Source organism: Cervus canadensis, chromosome 6 (assembly GCF_019320065.1).
Source record: "Cervus canadensis isolate Bull #8, Minnesota chromosome 6, ASM1932006v1, whole genome shotgun sequence".
Lineage (NCBI taxonomy): Eukaryota > Metazoa > Chordata > Mammalia > Artiodactyla > Cervidae > Cervus > Cervus canadensis.
In genome coordinates this window covers 52,461,194-52,483,941 of record NC_057391.1, presented here as the reverse complement: position 1 = coordinate 52,483,941, position 22,748 = coordinate 52,461,194, and the positions used below count along the sequence as shown (strand labels likewise).

At 36.5% G+C, this 22,748-nt stretch overlaps 1 pseudogene; it reads right to left on the bottom strand.

The window, feature by feature from the left end:
• Positions 1-1,990: 1,990 nt before the first annotated feature.
• On the bottom strand, positions 1,991-12,486 carry LOC122444293 (annotated as a pseudogene).
• Positions 12,487-22,748: the final 10,262 nt, after the last annotated feature.

Below are 22,748 nucleotides of genomic sequence, written 5' to 3'. Positions count from 1 at the left end.
TACATGAGACAGTGTACCCAAATGTATGTAGCTGTTGAGCTGATAATAGTATTACTTACTGACTCTTCTTTGAGACATATCTGTTAAAATGCTTAACAGGGCAGACATTGTGATAGGTATTGAAGATACAAAGACGGGGAAAATAAACATAGATCTAGCTTTGTGGCTGTAACAGTTCAGGATTATAGAAAATCATCAAACAATGAAGTTTTAAAAAATTCAAAATTGCAGCCGTACCACATGCTAGGAAGGAGAGAGACCTGGTTGTCATGAGCTCTGTCGTCCAGAATTTGTTATGGCCATAGGGGCTCTTGTGTGTTCTGGAAAGGGCTGCAGAAAGATTGGTATCCACCAGAAAATATTCTATTTGCTCTAAGATACCTTTTTTTTGGGTCTTCTCTCCCAAATGAGCAGAAACTATATGAATGTGACTTTGCAGTGATAGGGTACAGGTGGCAACCAGCAGGACATGTCTTTAACTCTTTCCTGCCCATGTGGCACGGCCTTTGATGGCAGCATCTGTGTACTCACAGCCCTTGACACGTGCCCCCAGGATAGGCCTTTGTAACGTGCTTCTTCGCCAGATGCCTGTTGTCTCCTAACCTGTTTGCTCTGCCTCCCTGGCAATCTTGATATTGCCAGAGCTTAGCAGGGTACCTCGCTTATGGTTGATTCTCACAACACACATGGCAGGTTGACTTAGGAGCAATATGATATCTCAGGGCAGAGTTGACAACACGTGCCCAGGACGATGTAGGAAAGAAGGAGGGGGTTTCTGGTCCCTGCATACACCAAAGCCCTAAGACAATTCCTTTGCCTTTAGCTTCAAGGGACTCTTGAGAGTCCCCTGGACTCCAAGGAGATCAAACCTGGCAATCTTAAAGGAAATCAGTCCTGTATATTCATTGGAAGGACTGATGATGAAGCTGAAACTCCAATACTTTGGCCACCTGATGTGAAGAACTGACTCATTGGAGAAGACCCTGATGCTGGAAAAGATTGAAGGCAGGAGGAAAGGTGATGACAGAGGATGGGATGGTTGGATGGCATCACCAACTTGATGGGCATGAGTGTGAGCAAGCTCTGGGAGTTGGTGATGGACAGGGAAGCCTGGTGTGCTGCAGTCCATGGGCTCACAAAGATTCAAACATGACTGAGTGACTGAACTGAACTGACCTGAAGTCAATTCCATGTGAAAAGGAGTGGGAAGAAAACGTCAAGGGGCAGCTGCTAGAAAAGAGTTCAGTGAAAAAGAGGAAGAGGGCTTTCAGACAAGGAGACTTGATGTACTGCACAGGTAAGGAAGGATGAGTGACGTGGCCTGAGACAGAAGTATTGAGGTATGGCTGTGCCAGTGGTAGGGAGAGGCAGGGGGAGGGTTGGTAGGTGGATAAAGAGGAGATGACACTGGGAAAGTAGTTAGAGCTGGCTTGTGAAATGTCTTCTGTCATTTATGTTAGAAACAAATTAAAAGAAAGCACACACAGAGACTGGAGAAGAGCAGGGCTTAAAAAATACAATTTAAATACTGCTAATGATCTGACAGCAAAGAAAAATAATGCAGCAAAACAAACCCTCCCAGATGTGATCAGCATGCTTAAGGATCTTTAACTTTACAAGCCATTCGGAAATAAAACTTCCTGGGTCTGACATCCTTGCTTGTGACCTTGTAATTGCAGAGCTAATAACTTTAATGCTTGAAAATAAAGGGGTATTGAGACCAGAGAAATACAGTATCATCTTTTTTTTTAAAATTTTTGGTTCGTTCTCATATTTTTGTATTAAAATATATAAGCAATAAGATTTTATACTTTACTCCACAAATAAATTCCTGTTGTTAACAAATGTCTTCATATACAAGCAGATTAAAAATATATTTGTATAAAATTTCAAGTTTATGCAAGAAAGAAGTTTATTACCTGAATAAATAGGTGTTCGATATGCTTGCTTCCATCCTGTTATCTATGGATTACATATAGTTTTTGTGTGACTATGTTCCGATGTGTAGAACTGAGGTTCCCCCAGACTCACTTCATTATTTCTCTTCCTAATTCCTAGAAACACACATAGGGCCTTGTATTTAATTTTGATCTCTTCTCTGAGGATTAAGAATTCAGATGCAGACCTCAGTCAGAACAGGTCACACCAACCAATGGACAGTCATATGGATTTTGCCACCAAGCATTCTGATTTGGTGCCAAACTTGCGGAAAATAGGTGTATGTATCAGAGTCCGAGAAAATAAATGTCTCACTCAAGTTAGGATAGTTTATTTGCAAGGGACTAATTACAAAAGCTTAAAGGAGTAAAGGTCATATCAGAATTTATTAGAGCTGAGTAACCCCTTTCATTCCCAGTTTTGCATTTCATTGTCTATTTGGAAAACAAAATAACAGTGTACCTGCTTACTTACATCACTTATTTATGTACAAGTAAACTGAATCAAAAAGGGGGAAATAAAAGACTAAAGAAACCTACCATAACAGTCAGAGTGTGTTGAAACCAAATCAGGGTTTTTTCCATTTAGAGTACATTGCTTTACTTGCGAGCACAGGTAGAGAAAAGTAGCAAGTACTTTTTCTCTGTTTACTAGACACCTCTACCTGCTGTTAGAATACACTGACAACATCTTCAATCTCCATTTCCAGCTCTGCAGGTGTGTCTGTTTTATTGATTGGCCGCCCACCAAATCAGGAGCTGATCTGCCTTATTGAAAAGTCCTGTTGTTCACAATATGTTTTCATTAGTTTATTAAGTGGTCTAAACATTTTGATTTTAAACTGCACTGTAGTGGGCTGCCCTGCCACTTCAAATTAGCTTGATCCTCATTCTCAGTCCTGACTCCACACATGGGCTTTTTATTGGCCAAGTGAATGCTGGAGTAGTTTTAGCTGCCCTTTTCCAAAGAGCTGCCAGGCAGCACCAAATTAGCATACAGATGGCACTCGGAGACAGCAGGAGAGGGAGATGACAGTCTCTTCTGAAAGTTAGAGTGTTTCGCTTTTGTATTTACATGTTTGAATATAGTTGGAATTGGTTTTTATGTGTAGTGTGAGGTAGGGATCCAGAGTCACTTTTTTATATGGAATGTTCCCCCAGCACCATTTACTGAATAGTTTACCCTTTCCCCACTGATTTGCAACACCATCTTTGTTAGCAATCACATTTTTTATGAGTGTTGGTCAAATTCTGAGTTCTAGATTGTGTTCTATTGGTCTGCTTTACTTTTTTTTTAAATCAACATATAACATTTATATCAATAAATTACTATCAGATCTCTAATCTTACTATTTTGTTGGGTATTGTTTTCTTTAATCATCGGTTTTATGGAATATTTTTCTGTTTTTGTTTTTTGCTGTTTTATGAAACATTTTAAATTAGCTTATTTTCTATGAAAATACCTTGTTAGGATTTTGATTGGAATTACATAAATTTATAGATCAGTTTGGAAAGGATAAATATATGTAAATATTACCTTCCTGTCTATAAGCAGAATATGTTTGCCCATTATATGTCTTCTTTAGTACTTCACTAAAAAAGAAAGTGTTAGTTGTTCAGTCATGTCCAACTCTTTGCAACCCTATGGACTCTAGCCTGCCAGGCTCCTCTGTCCATGGGATTTTCCAGGCAAGAATGCTGGAGTGGGTTGCCATGTCCTTCACCAGGGAATCCTCCTGACTGAGGGATCAAACCCTCATCTTCCGTGTCTCCTGCACTGCACTGCTATTCTTTACCTGTTGAGTCATTGAGAAAGCCCAGTACTTCACTAAAGTGTTATAATTTTTCTATAAAATTATCACAGATTATGCCATTGATTGATTGATTCATTGATTATTTTCTTGGAAGACTTACTTTTCAAACCAGCAAATTTGCCAGCATGCTTGTCTCATTCTTGATTTTAAAGAAATTAAAAAAAAAATTTTTATTGTAATGCTTACTGTAGGTTTTTCTAAATATGTTTTTTTAAATCAGGTTTGAGTAAGTTCTCTTCTAGAATTTATTTTTATTGAATAGATGTTAGATTTTATTGCATGGTTTAGCTTATCTGTTGACACAGTATTATCATTTTCTTCTTCTAACTTTATGTGGAAAATTTTACTAGCGATTTTATATATTAAACCACTATAATATCTCTAGGATTTAAACAGCAGTTTATTTCACTCCAGAGTTGTGTTTTTTCCACTACATTTTTGCATCTCTCAATAAAATCAACTCTTATTCCTTTTAGCTGCGTCCTGAGAGCTCCAGCCACAGGTTTGGCTAAAAAATAGGCATTTTTACTTTTTCAAAATATAATTTGGATGGATTTTTCTAATTTCTTATTTCACATCCTTTTTCTCAAGACATTTTTATTAAGCATAAATCTTTAGGCAACCAATAACCTTTAAAGGAATCAGTTAAAAATTAAAGTTATCTGGGAGCCAATATGTGGAAATATCATCTTTTAAATGCAATTTTTAAGAAGTTTAGAGCACATGTGATAAAAGAGTATGTCCTATGAGATGCTTTAGGAATAGAAGGTTTAGGATTATGATTTTAGACAGTTATTTTCCTAATAAAATCTTGTAGTCTTATTTAATGGATACAGACACTGGAAGATTCTCAGGGGTCTTAGGTGGATCTATACTACTTGCCTGAGATAGTAACTATGATTGTCACTGCAGCTGATTAATTTTCAGGAAAGAATTGCATCTCCATATTGCAGAGATATTGTTGCCATGGTGATGTTATGACATCAAGATTTGCACAGAGGGTGCTGCTGCTTTTTACCTATAGTTTATGGCATGAGCTGCATAAAAACAATTTTAGAACTATTTGAGGAAGATATAAATATACATATATATATGTTAAAGCCAGGATGAGAGTATAAAGCTGTTCTTTAAGATAGTGACTGTGACTATCTTAGTTCTTTTTCTATTTTGATGTACATTGTAATAATCTGATCATAAGTGAGAACATGAGAATTGAGAACTGTATACTTGCATTTTCATTAATTGAAGCTTTCAGTAAAGTACTTTCTTTCACTGAAAATGTAGTCTCTTATTCCTGTTGAGCAGGAGAATTGGAAGCATTGGAATGTGGAAAGAATATTGACTTTAGAATGAAAAATAGAAATTAAAGTTAATCCCACTTTTTATTATGTGACTGCATTTAATCCCTCTGAATTTTGGTTTATCCTTCAAAAAAATGTGAATAATTTCTTTTGTTGAGAAGATTAAAAAAAAAAAGACTGTCTAGATATCAGGTTTCTGGTAACACACCACCCTGATTTACCTCTGGGGAAACTATTCTCTACTATCCTTAATCCATGCAAACAATTTTCTCAGACCTTGACTGAGATTGTAACTCATAACTTGTGACTCTTGGTCATAGCAAATGATCTTGAGTGGATTTATGACATAGGCCAGGCTGTTGAGAATCCTTCTTGAAACTTCTGTCAAATATATTGAGAGAACTGTACTCTTATCAGGTATAGATACTTAGCTGATAAGCTATAAACTTGAGTTGACCATATCTTGATTACCAGTTGAGGATATTCAGCCTGAAAATGAAGTTTATGCATATGAAACCACTAGGTGGTATTTCAAGGGCTCTGAGGAGCTCTGGTTCTTTATGTCTTAGCACGAAAAAATAATTCAGTGAGAGCCAAAGTGGTAGATAAGAAGTGATATTAGAATAGGACGCTTGTGAGGCATCCTACGGGAGAGGGGTGAAAGGATGCCATGTCTTGAGTACTTAGTGGGCTAGAGTTTTATAATCAAAAGAAAAGTGAAGAGGGAGAAAAGACTGCCTTCTTCCTCATTCTTAAGTGGACATCATGCTTCATCATCAGCTTTTCCTCCATCAGGAGAGGGGTTTTCTTGTCCCTACATGATCAAGCGAGGACTATCATGGCACTATGGAAAAATTATTTCAGGTCTAAATACAATGAGGGTCTTTCACTCTGAAATGTTACCTTTCCATAAATTACTGTATTTTTATGTGTGAAGAGAGCATGCCCTAGCAATCATTAACTTACCAAGCTCACTGGGTAGGGTGTGGGTCTCATGTCACCATTGTTTTATTGTTTTGGCTCATGTCTGATGCTTCTGTTGTATGGTTTTGTTGCTGAGCAAGCCTGCACAGTTTTGTGGTTGAGCAAACTTGCTTTCTTGAGTAATCATCAACTTATAGGGGTCTCCTGTACTTTCCTCTTTACTTACAATGCCCTAGAGATATTTACTATTTAATTACCTACTTTGTCCCTTCACTCTGTGCCTATCACATAGGGAAAGTGATCTGAGAAAGAAACATGGCACACTTTGACAACGTGAACTCAGCAACATCTGATCTTTAACTTTTCAAAAATTATGTGAGCTGATATATTGATTAAACCAAAATTAGTTGGTCTTCTATAGCTCAAAGCTAAAAATAATTCTGAATACCAGAACCATCAATATACTTACATATATGTTATTTTAAATTAAAACCTACTAAATAACTAAAATCTTTCTCATAACTAAAATTATGAGAAAGATTAGCTGTCACTGACTTTGATGTCACATGCTGTTTAGATGTTTCTCAGTTGTTTTTTGTTGCTATTTTAATATTTCTGTTTCTGAATAATTTATGAGGTCAGTTATTTGGTAAATATAATTGACTTTTTAAGTACTCTTTCTCTTTAGTTTTTTTTGGTGGGGATTATCTGTTTGCATTTTATTTATTTTTTTACAATAAGTAACAGAACCATGAGACTAGTGATATTGTTCACAGTGGGATCAATGGATGAGAACTGGACTAAAGTTAGAAGTTTAAAGGTTATATGTTACATGTATGTGGAGAAAGAAGAGTCCTTGAAGGAGAATGAGAATGAAGGCAAAGTGTATAACTTCATAGAGTAAGGGAAGTAAATGAAACATGTCATGAATGTGTTAATGTTCTGCATATTTAAATGTAATACAGAGACCCAATAAATGGTGCCTGAAAATTTTCCCTTGAGATCAGCATTTACAAGGCTTTTAGTAATTAGTGAGAGCAATTCCATGATATTTATTGAGAAGCTCTATATCAGTGAAATGAAAAGGGGTGGATATTAAAAAATGGGAGTTGAAAAGTAGAGATGACTCACTGAACAATCATGAATAAGATGAGAAGAAATACAGTGAAAATAGGAGACCATAGGATCAGGGAGAGTTTAAAATCTTTTCAGAAAGAAAGACCCTACATATACTAATAAGTGAAGGAGAAGAAGCCAGTTTAAAGGAGAGGTAATATATAAAAGAGGGGACTTGATAAAGTTAGTTCCCAGCTGAGAGAAAAATGAGTAAGTGCCAGAGAGCATATGTAAATGTGTCAGCCTTGAACTGGCAAGATGCCACCTGTGAAATCAGGAGAAAGAAGGCCAAAAGTGTGTCTTAGTGTGCACCAGTATGTTGATTATAAATCAGAAAGCTGGGGCTGATTACCACTGTTAATATAAATTTTATGAGTGAAGTAGGAAGCAAGATTGTATATGAGAGAAGGACATTTGGCTACGATAAAAGAGAAACAGAGCTGGATGTTTTTTAAAGATGGCAGGACGGATTTTATTCAGGCTACTGCAGCAGTGGAGAGACTTCGGTGTAAACTGAGCTATCTTTGCTGAAACAAAATGTGAGAGGCTTTTAAAATCCTGGAGTGTGCTAATGGAATGTAAGGGGGTGGATTGGTCAATGTGATTAGGGTAGCTGTGTTTGCTAACTGGCACCTAAAAATGTTAGGCTCCTACCCAGCACTGAAATTAGAAGACAGGGGCCTTATCTTTTTCGATGATCACATTTCAGAGATGGCTCCCAGGTCCTTGAGAAAGACATTCCTGGGTTGTAGAAGATCTGTCTCAAAAGGATAGAGAGAAGATTTATAATTGTTAATTGTCTAGTAAATTCTCTAAGAAAAAGGAGATAAGAAGCTCATAGTGAGGACTTGACTGAAACTACCAGCAAATTCTTTTGGAGCATTGAGCTTTCTCAGGCAGGCATTTCAAAGGCATTTCATTAACCTAGGGACATGACCTTGAGCTGATAGAAGCCTTGCTAGAATTTAGCCAAGAATAAAGTGCTTGTCACCACATTGCTGTTTGACTTTCTCAAGGTCATATTGATGTGCATGATTCAGGTGTACATCCAGGTGATAAAGTAGCAAGAGTGATACATAAACAAGAATAAGAAATTTCATAGAAAGCTCTCTAGACTGATTATATAAAAACTGACTCATCATATAAAAAACTGACAGAATGTTCAGTTTAGAGCCATATGGAAAAATGAAGCAAATAGGTAAAAAATACACAGCTACATGACTAGAATCCTAAAAAAAAAAGGTAGGACAGAGCTGCAAGTCAGGCATGACTCTCAGACTTTACCTGCAGCCTTCAACAAAGTCTCATAATACAGAATTGGTTTTTTAATACCAGAGCATGTTATTTCATCATGCATTTAGTGTTTTAATCATCCATGAGATTTATTAAATGCCTACTATATGCCCATCACTGGTCTAAGGATGAAAAACTCAGTGTAAGTAGTTGTAACTATTAATTGTGTGCTGTACACATTTATGTTTAATATAACTGTCAGTAAACTGTATGTGATTCCATCCCTGAGGTTGTGAAGCTCTATTAATAAGTATTTTTATTTTCCATAAAGTCCTGAATTCAAGGAGATTTTTTAGGTACTGTTAATGAGACAGTTTTGAAATGGAGCAGATCCAACTGTCATTTATAGGCAGCACCATCTTCCTTTAATTGGGCAGAATCCTTATACTGAAATGATTTCATAAAATCTTTGCTTTATGATGAGGTTTAGAACATGTAACTAATGAATTCATGAAGTCAGTCATTTTAGTTCACTTGGGCTCCTGTAACAAAATACCATAGACTCTGTAACAATAGAAATTTATTTATCACAGTTCTAGAAGCTGGGGAGTCCAAAATCAAAGTCTTGGCTGATTCAGCGTCTGATGATGGCTGGCTTTCTGGTTCATAGACAGCCATCTTTTTGTTGTGTTCTACCTGGCATAAGAACAAAGGATCTCTCTGGGGTCCCTTTTCTAAGGGCACTAATTCCATTTATGAGGGCTCTGCCCTCAAGCCCTAGTCACATCTAAAAGGTCCCGCCTTCTAATACCACCACCTTTGGGGTTAGGATTTCAACATATGAAATTTGGGCTATAAGCATTCAGTCCCTAGCGTTTTGTGATGCTCTTCATTTGTTTAAACACAATTAAAATTTTATGGTGGACACTTCTTGTTTGTTTGTCTATTTATACTTATTTAACAATTTTTACAATTATTAATGATTCCATGAAATCCTGATGTTATAAACTTAGCTTGAATTTCAAGTCTATGAACTTGGTTAAGTTACTTAATTTACACATTTAAAAAAAGAGAGTTTTAGTATTTAGCTTGCTGAGTGGCATGGAGATTAAATGAAATTGTCTTTTAGGTTGTTCACACAGTCAAAGCCAGGCATATACATGTACTAATATATGGATAGTTTTTCTTTAAGACATTTTTAGGTAGTATTTATATACCTGAGTAAATTGCTGAAGAGCTCATTGGAACTTTAAAGGATAATCTTAGTAACTAATTTTCCCTACAACCCAGGCTTGCACATGTAAAGGAAAAGTAAGATCTGATTCAGATGAACACACATGCAAGCACATCCAGGGCTCATGAACCTTGATTTCTGTTTAAATGCTGTGCCTCTCATTGGCTTATGCCTCTGACTCTCTGAGATGTTCATTTTTTGGTAGGAACTACTTGCCTGAAGTCATGTACAGAGAATTTATTCCCCATCGAGGTCATTTAGCAGGGGATATTTGAATCACAGCAACTTAAGGTTTCATTATTCCAAGTAATTTTGAATTTTAGATGGGAGGCTTGAAACTTAGAAACACTTTTGAATTCTAAAAGAATTACTTTGCTGTTGCTTTTATAGTCACTGTAATAGGCAGTATTGTTAAGAGGAATTTGAACTAATTTGCATTAAAAAATGAGCCATTTCTATTTTACTCCCCTGAAGGACAAAAAAGATTGGGAAATAGCATATGAGGGGGGAAAAGGAAGCTAGAATGGAGGGAAGATAGTAAAGCCAGGAGGCTAGAGCCCAGATTATACCTTTTTTTAAAAGTTGGGAATTGGTAATAAGAAGAAGGGGAAAGAAGACAAGAAGACTAAGGAAGGAGAAGGTGTTTGAGAAAAAGAGACTGCCTGATAAATGTTGTTGTTTGTGTTTCTGTGATATAAATATTTCTGATATCTCACATGTTTAGCAGAATTTGCTAGGTACACAAAAAACTGAGTGAATGAATTTTGTAGAAATTAAGGATGACTGTTGGTTTCCCTATTTGGATTGGCACCAGGCAACATGAAAACAACATGCAGGAGATGGAAGGGCTTCTCTAAACTGATTTAATATTGGGAGAAAAAGCTTGAAGTCAGATTTGCAAACATAAACTCCCGGGGATTTTCATAAATCCAAGAGAAGACAATGTGATTTTTTAAGTTTCTTGGAAGGGAGATCTAGTAAAATATTCTTGTAAGTCTTTTGAGCAGAAAAACCCCAAGTGACCTTTATGTTAACCCCAGGCTTTGTGCTGCCTGAAACCAGTAAGACTCCAAGAGTCACTGAGCATCTATTATTAATCTACTGCTGTTGGCAATGGCAGTCTGCTGGGGAACATTATTTAGAGAAAAGATCCTATTTCTTCCTCATATTTTGGCAGAAGACTAGTAGGAAAATTACGTGAAAAATGAAATGATTTAATATAAATGTTATATGATAAAGTGGCTTTTTTTGGATGACACTTGTATTATCAGGCTGAAAGTACAGGGTGGTGAGCTGGTATGAAAGTTTTCTTCTATATTTCTTAAAATAATAAATTCAAAGTTATTTTTAAAGTAACTTAGTCACCCAGAATTTATTTCATTCCCAAAGGCAGTTCATAAATTAAGATTTATACTTAACATGCTGCTTTCTTAATTTGGAACACATTAGTATAAGAAAATGACACATTATTTTGGGGCTTCTAAATTAGCTCTTGCAGAAATGGTATTTTTATGCTCATATGAATGTTGTATGTCATTTTAATTTTTTTATTTTTGATATGTACATCTATAATATTGGTGATTAGAGAGAAATAAGAATAGGCAATGTGCTATCTAGTATTCTATCAATTTCAACTCTGTTTTACAACGTATTTACACACAGTGAGAACAGAAGGTAACAATGTAAAATACTATAAGACTTTGGCATGCATTTTGAATTATTGCTTAGGAATATTATAAATTAAACTATGCTTGATTTTACTTTAGCTTTGTGACATGATATGAAAATTTATAACTTTCAGTGATAAAAATAACTCACAGTTGTGTATCATACATTATCTCATTTTTTTCTTCATAATGAGATTTGGAAACAAGCTCAGAAAAATAATGCTTCTTTTTTGGTCTGTGGCCTAATAGCTAACATACTGCCTCTTAAATTTTACAAGTGTAAGTATGCATAGAGTACATATTCATGATTTATTTTAATCTTCAAAAGAATTGATACATAGTTTGGAATAAGTACCCAGCAGAAATCAGTCAGAGTTGCATGATCCGAAGTATAATTTTATGCCATAAATACATTTTATTGGAGACTAAAGTATTAAGAAGTTCTTATATGCATTTAGAAATATATGTGGGTAATGATGTTTAATAGTTTGTCTGCTAAATTTAAGTACTGAAAATTATTAGCTTTAATTTTTTTCCCTCACTTGAATGCTGTAAATGAGCATGTACCACTCACAGAACAATAATGCTAGTCACCATGCATTCATCAAAGTACTTAATGAACACAGTAAAACTAAATAAAATAAAGAAGAACCCTATATAGTCTTTATAATATTTTGATGTTATTTAAAAAATCTGAATATTTAAAATTAATAAAGTTGTGACATATAGCAAATAATTTGTACAGTTATTGATTTCACTTACTAGATGAATTGATTCTTTTTTAGTCTAAACTTAACATATTACCCTGAGTGCCTCACATCAAATTACAAACACGAATTGATGTTCTGAGCCAGTTATTTCCAGATTTTTAAATTTCACAGACTGGTGAAATTAAAAGGAAAACAAATCAAGAGGTTGGCACAGGTCTGTTAGTATTTCCTATTGCCAGTGAGAGCATTAGACAAAACAAAATTTGCAGTTATCATTATGTTATAAAAGAGAGGATACATGAATACCCCACCCCACCCCACCCTAAAAAAAGGCAAAAAGTTATTATCTCATATAGGAGACATCTTTGAGAAGAACAGTTATAAAACAAATTATCTTTCTTGCTCTCATATTGATTTTTTTCATGCTATGAACTTCCAATCTCATGTTCAGAAAGCTTCATCTAAATGGGCATCCAGGGAATATGATTCTTGGCTCTTACCCAGACTCTGTTTTTATCTCCCTGGCCAGAGTCTTGGCATCATATCTCATTTCCGATAGCTGTTTGTGATGTCTTTCTATTGCGTAATCCTTCTGATTCCACTTCTGGTTTTGGTGACCTAGGTTTTATATTGATACAAAGGTTTTGGGTTATGCACATGCCCTTGGCTTTGTCATTCTCTGTTGTTTAGGGTGAGGAATACCTATACTGTCCCATTGCCCCTTGAAATCCTCACCCTAACTATGATGTTTCCTACTAATTAAAAATTCAGACATGATTTTCCCCACCTGGGACAAATTTCAGTTCTACTAGTTATGCAGCACTGTGCATATTTTCTTCCTGAATATTAATGCTTCCTTGCTGCCCTTGACATTTTTTAAAAAAGAATATATTTTGTTCAATTCTATGAAATACTTCACTAGTTGTCTTGAGTTTTGAAGATGTGTAGGACTTTTTTCATTACCTAAAAAATAATTTACTGAGGTGAACCTCACGAAGTTTCAAAATTACAGGAGGATATTTTGAGGATCCTCCAGCAGGTCACTTGGAGTTAAAGAGAACCATAGAGGACATTGTTCCACTATTCTACTCACAATGCACAGTGATAACAGCTGAATTAAATGGCCTCCCAACCTCTATCTGGATAGTTCTAATCATAAAGAGGTCATCACTGCATAAGAATGGACATCATCATTGGAAATTTCTTTCTTACAATGGCCTAAAGTCTGTAAGTCTGTATCTTTTCTTAATAATAGCCCTTGAGTAATTTGATTATAGCTGTTAAATTCTCCAGGAGTCTTTGCTCCTTTATGTTAAATATCCCTAATCCCTTCATCCATCTACATTTCATATGACATATTTTTCAAATCTTTAATCTCTCAGACTTAATTTTCCTATATATGTTGACTATTTTGACAGTGTCCCAATTCTCATTGACTCCCAAAGCTGGATACAAGCCCTGAAAAAACAACCTTACAAAACAGAGAATGATGGACTATTTCCTTTGGGTCATCTGGACAGAGTAATTCTGTTAACAGAATTGAGATTGGATTAGATTCTTTAAGGTGTTCACATGAATTTTTTGACCAATTAAAGACTTAATGGATTTAATCTTCAGATTTAATCTTTGCTGCTATTATTTCTAACCAGTTCTTGTACCTTTGAATTTCTGAAACAAAATTTGAGGTTTTAGATTTATCTTTGTTAAAATTGACCTTGAAAATACATTTTACATTCACTGTAAGATGGAGACGTGTCACATTATGGAATGAGATCACTTTTTTTACATTTGATTTTTTAAATTTGTTTGGTAAAAAAGGGGTAAATTGAGGAAGAGAATTACTGTCTATTGTTGAGAAAAAGTAAAATAGTAATGACAATGGAAATGATAATATTAAAAATTTTAAACACATTCTCTGTGTAGAAATTGACTGAATTGACCAAAGTTATATTGAGAAGAGATCTACTGAGCACTTTTGTGTAGGAAAAATAAGAATAGCTTATTGCCTTTGCCTTTCTGATTGTTCATTTCCACTTTGAGTAGGCAGAAAATTGTTATCAATATAGAACTCTTTCTTTTTAAAAAACTATTTAATATTGGAGTATCTGAATAATAGTGTGATAGTTTCAGGGGCACAGCAGAGTAACTCAGCCATACACATATATGTATCCATTCTCCCACAAACTCCCCTCGCACCCAGGTGCAACATAACATTGAGCAGAGTTCCATGTGCTATACAGCAGGTCCTTGCTGGTTATCCCTTTTAAATACAGCAGTGTGTACATGACATTGTCAAACTCCCTAACTACCTCTTCTTCTCACCTCCCCCGCCCCCCACATAACCTTAAGTTCCTTCTCTAAGTCTATCAGTCTGTTTCTATTTTGTAAATAAGTTCATTTGTATCATTTCTTTTTAGATTCAGCATATAAGGGATGTCATAAGATCCTTCTCCTTCTCTGTCTTACTTCACTCAGTATGACCCTCTCTGTGTCCATCCATCTTGCTGCAAATGGCATTATTTTCATTTTAATGGCTGAGTAATATTCCATTGTACATATGTACCACATCATCTTTATCCATTCCTCTGTCAGTGAACATTTAGATTGCTTCCATGTCTTGACTATTGTAAACAGTTCTGCAGTGAACATTGGGGTGCATGTATCCTTTCGCACCATGTTTATCTCTAGATATACGGCTGGGAGTGGGATTGCAGGATCATTTTGGGGTGCAGGTGTCCTTTCGTACCATGTTTTTCTCTAGATATATGGTTGTAAGTGGGATTGCAGGATCATTTTGTAGTTCTGTTTTTAGTTTTTTAAGGAACCTCCAATATTGTTCTCCATAGTGAAACAAAAATGAAAGTGAAGTCACTCAGTCATGTCCAACTGTTTGCAACCCCATGGACTGTAGCCTACCATGCTCCTTCATCCATGGGATTTTTCAAGCAAGAGTACTGGAGTAGGTTGCCATTTCTTTCTCCAGAGGATCTTCCCAACCCAGGGATCGAACCCGGGTCTCCTGCATTGTAGCCAGACATTTTACTGTCTGAGACACCAGGGAAGTCTAGATCATTCTCCATAGTGGCTGTACCAATTTACATTCCCACCAACAGTGTAGAAGAGTTCCTTAAATGATCATTTTAAATTTTATTTTTTATGATATATATTTCTATTTTCTATTACATATACATTCAACTTAGCTTTTAAAATAAATGTGTTAAACATTAAAGTGAATTTGTTCAAGTACTGTATATTTGAGCCCTCCCACCAAGTTTATACTTTTTCATTAATTCATATTATTGGTATAGTTGTCTGAAAGTCATGAATCCAATTAAGTATATTTTATTATTCAGACCATGCTTTTATACAAGGATATAATTGGAAACTTTATGTTTGTAGTCTAAAAGATAATGGTGTCCAATAGGCATCTCAAATATAAAATTACCCAATTCAGTACTTTTGCATATATTACATATTGCATATATTTTTATTTTCTATAAGTTCATTGGACTTGTTTTCTATTATAATCAAAATATAATATCTTTATCAAAATTGTGTTTTTATTATGGGTTCTCTAGAAAACAGAGCCCCAGGCAATAAAATGATGCTGCCTAACGAGATGCAAATACACATGTGGTGAGACAGAGGGAAAAAGAGAAGAGAGGCAAAGAAAGACATGAAACACAGTGAGCTGGAAGCAGATCCAGCAGGTTGCTCAATGGGCATGTTTACTTGGTATTCAGCACTGTTCGGAGGATCATAAAGAGGAGTCACATTTCAGTGTAGTCTATGGAAGAGAGTTAAAAGGGAGAGATGCAGCTACCTAGCCCTGTGTTCTTCTGCTTTGCATTTGTTCAGGTTCAGCAACACCAAGTCCTCACATTCCTGCCAGTTCACCTACCATGTGCCTCCAGCTTCGTTCTCACCTGGTAGATAGGTCTGCACTAGCAGGTCCATGGCATCAAGTCTCAAGCTTGGACATAAACCCAGTATTAGCCTCCTCAGACTGCTGTAACAAAATACTGTAGACTGTGTGGCTTATGCTCAGTCATGTCTGACTCGTTGCAGCCCCATGGACTGTAGCCTGCCAGGCTCCTCTGTCCATGGAATTTTCCAGACAAGAATACTAGAGTGGGTTGCCACTTTCTACTCCAGGGGATCATCCCAGACGAGGGATCAAACCTGTGTCTTTTGCATCTCCTGTATTGGCGGAGAGATTCTTTACCACTAGAGACCTGGGAAGCCCGAGAGAGTAGGTTACAGGACAGAAATTTGTTTCTCACAGTTTTGAAGGCTGGGAATTCCAAGGTCAGGGTACTAGCATGGTTGTGTTCTGGTGAGAGCTCTCTTTATGGATTACAGATGGCTGCCTTCTTGCTGTGTCTTTACCTGGCAGATAGCTTGAGCTAGGTCTCTGGTGTCTCTTCTGTTAAGGGCAATAATCCCATTGTGAAGGGCCACCCTCAGCACCCCATCTGTATCTAATTACCTCTCAAAGCCCCATCTCCAGTTACATCAGGGCTTAAGGCTTCAGCATATGAGTTTGGGGGAGACACAGTTCATTTTACTGCATCGACATGTGCTCACCACCCAAGTTCATGTTCTCCCCTCATTTAAGATACTTCCATTTCATCCCAACATCCCCCAAACTTTTAACTTGTTCTAGCAATCTACTCTAAAGTCAGGTTCAGTGTTTCATCTGAATATCATCAGGTAGGGATGAGAATCAATATACAGTTCATCCTGAGGCAAAATTCTTCTCCAACTATGAACCTGTGAAACCAGGCAAGTTATGTGCATCCAAAATACAATGAGGACAGGAATAGGATAAATATTCTCATCCAAAAATGAAAAAATTGGAAGAAAGAATGAGGTGACAGGTCCCAACCAAGTCCCAAATCTAGCAAGGCAAATTCCTTTAGATTATAAATCTCAAGAATAATTCTCTGTGGTTTGATGCTCTGCCCATCAAGCCCACTGAGGTGGCAACATCACCCCCATGGCTCTTTGGGGTGGCCCTGTCCCTCTGACTCAAAATTCAGCACGAAACAATAAAAATAATACACATTGCTAATTGTGTAATCAGTGCAGTCTTTTGGAAGAGCCGCTTTGCAATGCAAATCAAAAGCCATATAACTTTGCATATCCTTTGATTCAGTAGTTCAAATTCTGGCTATTTTTAATAATGATACTTCTTTGGGCTTCTCTTGTGGCTCAGTTGGTAAAGAATCCACCTGCAAAGTGGGAGACCTGGGTTCAATCCCTGGGTTGGGATTATTCCCCTGGAGAAGGGGAAGGCTACACACTCCAGTATTCTGGCCGGGAAAATTCCATGAACTCTCATAAGGTTTTGGACATAACTGAGTGACTTTCACTTTAATTGTACAAAATATTTCAATATAAGAATGTTTATCACAGTTTGTATATTATAATGAAAAAATGTATAAACCCCCAAAAAAACCCAAGATTGATGTAGTCATTCAGTAGATTAGAATGCAGCCAAAAGGAGTGACGATAGCATACTTAGATAATTTAATACCCTGAAAAAGATTCAACGTAAAGTAAGTGAATGAGGCAGTTACCAAACAATATTCCAATTATGGTAGATGCTATGAGTACCACAGCTGTGTAACTTTATCCTCGCTATTTTTGGTGTATGCTTGATATACTTCCAGTTGCCAGCATCTGCTTCTCTCTGCTTGAGTTTTCTTCTTCCATGTGCTTATCAGGCCAGAGATGCTGAAGAATTATGCCCCTGGGTGAGCACTGGCACACATTGACGGAGTTCAGGTATAAATAGCTCAGGTCACACCCCTTTGTTGAGATAACTTTGAGACCCTTGTCCTATATATACTGACCGTGGGAGTCCGAGTGCCTTCTTGGAATCAGCTCCTGTTGCCCACAGTGGTCACTTCCTGGTAACATCCTCTGAACTGGTTGCTTTCCCTTTTCTGTCTCACTCTTTTATGCTCCTACGTGGGTTTCCTGACATCATTCAAGTGAACCACTACCACTCAAATCCTTATCTGAAGGTCTTCTTGTAGGGAAATCCAACCTAAAAACAAATTCAAACAGAATTTAAATTGAAAATTGTATATCTGTATAAATCTGATTGGAAATATGTAGATTGAATTAGCAATATTATTACTGGGGATGCTGAGACGATAGGTGGGTCTTTTCTTCCTTTTTACTTTTTTATACTATCTTTAATGAACCTAGAAGAAGGGAAAAAATAAAAGTTATTTTAAAGAAGAAAAATTAACAAATACTTTCTCCCCTGTTCACTTTTTCTCAGTCCCATCCTCATTTTAGTCCTTTCAAAGGAAAGCTCTTAATATGAGTTTCACTGATATATAGTGCAAAGACTTACTGCATAATTATATAATGGTTTTCACTCAAAGAAATATTAAAGGTAATACAGACTTAAAGCAGTTCCTTCAGCAACTCAATTTCAATTTTAAACTTTCAGTATTCTCTCTGCCTTGACTACATCTTTAAATATTTCAGAGCTAGGAAATTCTCTTTTTCACCAAAAGAGGGTTTGACCTGCAGAATTTTAGGTATAGATATTCATGAAGAATACTTTCCTCCTAGATTATATTGTTTACCATGAAGCAATCCTAATTCCTTCCAGATGAAAAGGTATCAGCCCCTATGATGAACTTCAGAAATGGCCATTTTCACAAAAGCTGAAGGGCAGTTGTTTAACTATCACGTAATTCTATTTGTAGAGTTGGAGAGAAAAGTAAATTCTCCAGGCAAAGCTTTGAACCTGTGAAATGAGAAGTGTAAAGAGTAGGAAAAGTCATTGACCCAAGAATCAGGAGACCTGATTTCATAACCTTGGACCAGCTAACTAATTGTTCAGATGTGAGTGTGGTAAAATTCAAGCAGAGAGAAAACGTTAAGTAAATGAAAGAGATGAATTCATGTCTACTGGGAACAGACAAGTTACAAAACAAGTAAAGTGATCAGACTTGGACTTTTTGTTTTTCCACATTTAAAAAAGACATGGATATTTGAGAAAGATGTCTTTACCTCAGGAAAGGTGGAGGAGGTGTGACTGATGGGTAACAAATGCACTTGGCCTCAGTTGTGAAGGTGTGGTGGGAACTGTGGGCTGTGGGTGATTGAGCTATTAATGTTAAGAGTTTGCTAGGCTTGCCACAATAAAATATCACAGACATAAACAACAGGAGCTATTTTCTCTCAGCTCTTCAGACTGGAAGTCCAAGATCAGGGCTTCGGCAGCTGTGGCTCTCCTGCGTTCTCTCTCCTTGTCTTGCAGATGGCCTCCTCCTCACTGTTCTCTGTGCACAGGTCCCTGGTGTCTCTCCTCCTTCTAGAGGAAAGTCAGGGAATGATAAAGTCTCAGGTTTTGAGAAACACCGAACTCTGTAATTTAATGATCCATTAAAATCTATTTTGAATCTTACTTTGTGTTTTTCTTGATATAGCTTTAAAAATATAGATCTAACATTACGTTTCTATTTACCTGTTTTCTTTTGAATTGTAAATATAGAAATTTGCTAAAAATTGGATCCACTTAAAAGTAAGTTGACTATGAAACATCCACACAAGAAAACTGTTTACATATTAGGGCAAAGGAAAAATGTGAATAAATTCCCCAAAGTGTAAATCCTGAACCTACTAAGCAATAGGGCAAAAATCAATGACTGAAAGATGGTAAAAATGAAACAGCAAAGAGCAGGAAGACAGTAAAATAACCACAAGGAAACCATTTTTTTAAAGAAACTCTTCTAAAAGCTCAGGTTAAAATGGCAAGTTAAAAACTATGTGGTAGACAAGGGTAATTAAAAAAAAAACACTTTTCAGTTGTCATTCTTAGTTATTCTGAAATTAGGATATTACAGTTATAATAGTAGATTAATATTTATTAATAAATGATAGTAAAGATAAAACATTTTAAAACTTTATATTATTTTTTGAAAGAAAAATCAAAATATACAAGCTGTACATTCTGAGAGGGCAGATAAATTGAAATACTACAGAAGTAAGAATAAAGAAATTAATGAAGGTAAGAGCAGAAATTAATGAAATGGAAATAAAAAATATTATCATCAGAGCTTTTTATTTGAAAAGACAGTGTAAGACAATACAAATATACAACCTCAGTAATGAGGCATTTACTGAGATAATAATTTCACCATTTTAAATGAATACTAGCTATACATTTGTACCAATGAATTTGAAAATATAAAAGATATAAATAAACTTCCTGAAAAAATAGCAATTTGGAGTCAAGAATAGGTAGAAACTATAAAGAAAGATAGTCAAAGGGCTCTCTCCCCCACCTCCACTCTGATTTGTAGGCACAAGATTCAAATGTTTGGTAAGTAAATCCAATACAAACTTCAAAGCATAAGAAATTGAAATTTTTAAGCTATTATAAAGCATAGATAAAGATATACAAATTAGCAATTCATGCTATGAAAGGGGTATGCTAGTAGTTCCACAAAAAAAGAAATTTGCAAACTTATTTCATAAATGAACATAGAAGCAAAAATATTAAAAATAAGCATCTAATCTAGAGGGATATTAAAATAATGCTATACCACATTTCATAAATGCAGAGGTGGTTTAACATTAAGAAATCCACTGGTAATTCACTGCATTAGTCATTAAGGAGAGGAAGTATATGATAGATGCTAGAAGGCATTTGATGAAGTTCAACATCTGTTTCTGGGGAATATCTTTAGTAACTTTGAAATTAAAGGAAATATGCTTACTTTGAAAGGTGTTTGTTTTTATAGCTATCAGGATTCCCTGATAGCTCAGTTGGTAAAGAATCTGCCTGCAATGCAGGAGACTCTGGTTCAGTTCCCAGGTCGGGAAGATCCACTGGAGAAGGGATAGGCTACCCACTCCAGTATTCTTGGGTTTTCCTTGTGGCTCAGCTGGAGAATCTGCCTGCAATGTGGGAGACCGGGGTTCGATTCTTGGGTTGGGAAGATCCCTGGAGAAGGGAAAGTGTTCTCACTCCAGTATTCTGGCCTGGAGAATTCCATGGACTATATAGTGGCCACTACTGAGTGACTTTCACTTTCTTTTGTAGCAGTTAACAGTAGAAACCATACTCATGGGGAAATGCTGGAGGAATTCCCAGTAAATTTAGGAAAAAGAGAAAGATGTCCACTCTCATTACTATTATTTATCTTCAGACTGGAGTTACAGAAGAGGAAACGCAAATTAACAATGAACAGTAAACATGAGAAAATGTGCTTGTCTCTCACACTAATAGGAATGAAAGCTAAAGCTTCCATAAAATACAATTTTTACATACTAGGTACAACAAGAATGATGTTTGATTTTGATGAAATTGCTCCCATTACCTATGCCCTTCTTACACCTTCAGAGGTGACCATATCCTGCCCTCTCTTTCTTTGTGCCCCCAGCTTCTCTATGGATTAGAGAAAAGGACTTTACAACTAGTTCTTTATAATTTCAAAGCCTCAAGACATCTGCTGAAAGTCAGTGGATTTATCTTCTGGAAAAACAGATGAATCTGAGTAATTGAGTGGGGGTGGTGTGGGGGAGCACTCTGGTCCTGTGGATGATGGCTGTTTTTTCCCTGAAATATCTTAAGAAAAAACACACCTTGCCACTGTGAAGATTGATTTCCTTTCTGCCCATTAACATGATGTGTATCCTATTTTCTGTAAAATAATAGTCCTTACGTTATTTTGTGAAGGTGTACTCTTTCCCTCCTTGTTGAAGGTTAAATTACACATCTTTATCACATTAATCTGTCTATGAATAGAAAATGACCGAGTTGCTGCTCTCTGATACCCAGAGATTTCCATTGACCACTTGACTGTATTTGCAGGCAGGCAGGGTCGGGTGGAGGACATCTCAATGCACCCCCACCTCAGGATCCATTGGAAAAGCAATTATATCATATGCTTCAACTGATCAACAGAAAACTGAAGCCAGGGTCCACTCGAATTGGTAGTCTATGGTTCTTTAATAACAAGAGGGCTTGTTATTTTTTAAAAAAGGAAAGAAAGTAGGTAGAAGAATCCATCTGAAAATCAGCTCCTGGTTTATCTTTCTTAGATCTGAAGGCTGAAAGCTGGGCTTGTGTTAACCATGCTGCAGGGGTTGGAATAGCCTGCATACCCTGCCCCAGCAGGGTTTTTATCTCTGCTTAATATGCAAAGTATTCTTGCTTGGGAAAGTGCCCAGTCCCCAAAAAGCCATACATCTCCTACTGTTTAAACCATAGGAAGTTAGCATTGTTGACTCTGCTTTTGGCCAAACCATAAAGAGCTAAAAGTGACCCATGTGGTGTGGAGAGATGAAAATTAGTTAAATTCTGAGCTAGAGACTCCATTCCATTACTCAGAGGAGCGGAAAATCTTTTTTGAGGTTTTCTATAGAGACTTCACTGTGGGTCAGATTTAAAAACAATAACCGTTAAGGTCAGAAAGCTAAACTGATGATTCACCGTTTTGGATGAGAGATGGGCAGAGATCTTGGATCAGGGTCTGGGATTTGAAGATACAAAGTTTAGGGCAGTGTAAAACCAGCGAAGCCTGAAGGACAAGGAAGCCTGGCGTGCCACAGTCCATGGGGTCACAGTCTGACACGACCGAGCAACTGAAGTGAAGACCAGCGACCCCTGCAGTTACAAAGCACTGCCACATGGGGGCAGCAAACCTTTGCTATCATGAAGTGGCAAGTGCTACTTGCTTCAAGGGCCTGTGACTCTCAGATGAGATAGCAACATATCTAATGAACTACCTAAAAGAAAGTTTTCCTACACTGGCATGAACATTCATGACTTTTTTC